Genomic DNA, 4,545 nt, shown 5'->3' with positions numbered 1-4,545 from the left:
CAGATCAAATCTGTTTATTCTCATCGATAAAAATCTGATTGATTTCTAGTGCAATCAATCAGAGGGTTTCTGTTTTTTGTTCGTGGACCTTATTTCGGAGATTGACCGTGAAGCCATCGGTTCCCGGGATATACAAGAAGAGCAGATTAAATTCTGTTGGTGTCCATAATCAAGCCGTTGCTTGAAGAGGTAAAAATTTAATTGTGATTTTATTTTTACTTGCATAATTTAATCGTAAAGTTTTGATACCCATGATATGGAATCGTTCCATATATAAAAATAAAATTTTAAACTTTCGCTGCACCGGGTATCAATTCTTAATTGATCTGAACACGTTTTTCCAACAGTGGTATCAGAGACAGGTTGCTCAGATCAAACGATTAAATTAATCGATTGTACAAAATATTTGGCCTCGATTTTTTGAAAACAAAACGAATTTTAAAAATTAAAATTTTGACGGAACAGGGGCATCGGGGCAGCGATTTGATCGCTGCCCTGGGCAGCGCACCTGCCCAAGGGCAGCGATTGAATCGCTGCCACGGGCAGCGACGAAGCTGCCCGCCTCCACGTGGGCAGCCCTATCCCACGTGGAGGAGGGGGCAGTCCGAGAATGTCCCGGGCAGTCCGGGAAAATTAAAATTCATTTTTTTAATTAAAATTTTGAAATTTTGAAATTCTAGTTTTTGGTCCGATCGAAAATTGTTTTTGATTGGTTCACGAGGCATCGGATCGAATTGTTCGAGTCCGAAATTTTTAAAATTGATTTTTGGATAAATTTGAATTTTTGGAAAATTTATAAATTTTATCCGTTAAATTAGATTTTATAAAATCAATTATTTTGGTATAATTGATGATAAGATATGATCTTATGAAAGGATTAGATAAAATTTGATTTTATCTTTTTAAATATGATGCCATTGCATGTTATCTAATTATTTAATTATTGAATTAATTATTGGATAAAAGGATGATCGATTGCCATGACCAAGTTTGTAGGTGTATGTTAGGTTATTTACATTTGGTTTTATTGTTGTTGGGCTTTATTAATGGGCTTGGTTTATAGCCCAATTTGAATTGTCATTTGTAATAAAAAGTGGGCTTGGTTTATGGCCCGTTCCCACCCCTTAAATATGTATCCCCTACTTGTCATCGAAATTTATTGTAAATTTTTTAGACTTAGTGGGAGATAAAGATTTGAAGACAATGGTGGGCCCAGCAGACGATAAAGACCGAAGAAATGTAAATGGAAGCTCAATGTAATAGGATTGCATTGCATACTTGCATATTACCTAGGATTGAACTTAGACTCGTGATTGGCAACCACGGGTCGATTAGATAATGAGATCGATCATCCTTAAATAATATATGATATTATTGATGTATGCATGTTTAGACTAAATTGTATGAATCCCACAAGCATACATAAATTGCATGATGAGACAAATTTTCAAAAAATTAAAAATCCATCATTTTAAATATGATTTAAAATTGATATCAAGATAAACAAAAGGAAATTTAAATATTGTTTAAATATTCCTACCTTCCATCAACGATCAATGTATGAGATGCTACCCGCGGGCACGGTCCGGCTCATATTATTGGGGGGGCCAGTTCGTCGGAAAGCTGTACATTGGATCGACACATGTTGTAAGTTGGGTGGAACTCCCATGGGATTGGTTCATATTATTGGGGATCCACATGACGACCGTCCATCACAACTTAATATTGATGGGTCATCTTGACATGTCACATTAAACGACGTCATATTATTGGGCCCTTATTGGACATGAGGTAAAAACATGGGGGTTGCTTTGGAAGCAATTGGGCTCTATCTTTTTAAAATTATGGTTGACAGATATTATTCGGGACTATAGTTTGTCAATTGGACTCCATGTTCCCACTAAGGAAACAAGTTTCCCGTTTTCACTAGAGGGTAGTGAAATCGTTAAAATAGTGGGAGTGAAATTTATAAAATTAAATTTCGCCATATTTTATGTCTTAGTAAATTAATTAAACAATCACTGATTATTGTCTATTTTTTTTCAGTATTTCATTACAATGAATTCGCGCAATTCACTATACTCAATTCTTGAACAAAACAAATTGACTGGCGCAAACTATATGGAATGGTTTCGTAAATTAAAGATTGTTCTAAACTCGGAGAAAATTTTCTACGTGTTAGAAAAAAATCCTCCAAAGGAAGCACCGGCTAATATAAGTCCGGAAGAATTGGCAAAACTTGATCAATGGTGGGACCATGATGTCAAGGCTAAATGCTATATGCAAGCTTCAATGTCTAATGAACTCCAGAGGCAATTTGAGGATGCCGTGAATGCTGCTGACATACACATGAATCTCAAGGAACTTTTTGGAGCTCAGTCAAGGTCAGAGAGGTATGCCACCGTCAAAGAGCTCATGACATGCCGCATGCGAGATGGGACTTCGGTCCGTGAGCATGGGGTACACATGATTGGGCTCATTGAAAAATTGGTAACACTCGATTTGACTTTGGAGCATGAACTAAACGCGGACTTGTTGCTTCTTTCCCTTCCTTCGTCGTTTGACGGATTTGTGGTGAACTTCAATATGAACAAGATAGAGGCCACCCTTGAAAAGATGGTCAATATGCTTGTGTCTTATGAGGCCACGTTAAAGAAGGATAAACCGGTACTCTTGGTTGGCTCCTCTTCTTACTCCAAGAAGAGGCCAAGTGGAAAGGGTAAGAAACGTTTTGCCCCACCCAAGAAAATTGTACCACAAAAGAAGGCCAAGACAAAAGCTTCAAACGTGAACATATCTGGAGATGTTTGCCATCACTGCAAGAAACCCGGTCATTGGAAATGTAACTGCAAGGAATACCTCGAGCAGTTGCGAAATGCAAAGGGTATGTTTTACATTAAAATAAATGTTTCACTTAATACTACTTCTTGGGTATTGGATACCAGATGTGGATCTCACATTTGCAATGATTTGCAGGTGATGACAAGAAGTCGTAAGCTTAGGATGGGTGAGACCCAGCTGAGACTTGGAAATGGTTCCAGAGTTGAAGCCAAAGCAGTGGGAGACGTTTATTTAGTTTTGCAGAATAATTTTAAGTTATTTTTGAGAGATGTTTTATTTGTGCCAGATTTAGTTAAAAACATTATTTCTGATTCTATGCTCCATAGAGTTGGTTTTTCTTGTAATTTTATGAATGAGATTTGCAATATTTACAAGAATGAATGTTTGATTGGAAATGGACAACTTGAAAACGATCTATATAACTTAAAATTAAAAGACGTTCCAATTAATTATGTTGATAAACCGGTAACAACAAATAAAAGGAAAAACGATAGTCAAAACCCGGCAAACCTTTGGCATGCTAGGCTAGGTCATATTTCCTCAAGGAGGATGAACAAGCTAGTGGGAGAGGGAATGTTTGATATGTCTGATATTAACTCTCTACCTACTTGTGAGTCCTGCCTAAAAGGAAAAATGACTAAATCTCCTTTCAAAGGAAAGCCTGAGCGTAGTCAAAACCTGTTGGATTTGATCCATACTGATGTCTGTGGACCATTTAGTATCGGTACTAAATTTGGACACACCTACTTCATTACCTTTACTGATGATTATTCGAGGTATGGGTATTTATATTTAATGAAATATAAGTCTGAATCATTTGAAAAGTTCAAAGAATTCAAGACTGAAGTAGAAAAAAAACAAGGTAGAAGTATTAAAGCACTTCGATCGGATCGAGGTGGAGAATACTTAAGTACCGAGTTTTTGAGCTATCTAAAAGAGAATGAGATTCTCTCTCAGTGGACTCCTCCTATGACACCTCAGCTGAATGGTGTCTCGGAGCGTCGCAATCGAACTTTGTTGGACATGGTTCGATCTATGATGAGCTTCACTGAGCTCCCACCTTCTTTTTGGGGCTATGCGCTTGAAACGGCGGTATTGTTGTTGAACAATGTCCACACTAAAGCAGTAGATAAAACTCCATACGAGTTATGGAATGGCAAAGCTTCTAAGTATTCGTACTTAAGGATTTGGGGATGTCCTGCTTACGTGAAGCAAACAGTGGGAGATAAATTGGATAGTCGATCCACCTTATGTTATTTTGTAGGATATCCGAAGAATTCAATCGGATATTATTTCTATCATCCTTATGAGACAAAAGTGTTTGTTTCGAGGAATGCCACCTTCATGGAGAAGGAGTTCTTATTAGATAATAAAGACAAGATGATGGAACTCGAAGGAATTTGAGAAGAACCCGAGATACAAAATAACGACCACACACCTCAAGAACCTTCAACGGACACGCCTATATCTAGGAGATCCGAGAGGACTTCTAGACCTCCTATTCGATATGGTCTTCTTCTTGAAGAGGATCACAGTGGACCCGACATTGGATGTGATCCAAGAAACTTCAAGGAAGCAATTTCTGATGCGGATTCTAATTTATGGCTTGAAGCTATGAAGTCGGAAATAGACTCGATGCATACAAACCAAGTTTGGTCCTTAGTAGATCCTCCTGATGGAATTGTTCCAATAGGGTGTAAATGG

Source organism: Henckelia pumila, chromosome 4 (genome assembly GCF_033568475.1).
Source record: "Henckelia pumila isolate YLH828 chromosome 4, ASM3356847v2, whole genome shotgun sequence".
Lineage (NCBI taxonomy): Eukaryota > Viridiplantae > Streptophyta > Magnoliopsida > Lamiales > Gesneriaceae > Henckelia > Henckelia pumila.
Note: the sequence above shows the minus strand (reverse complement) of the source record.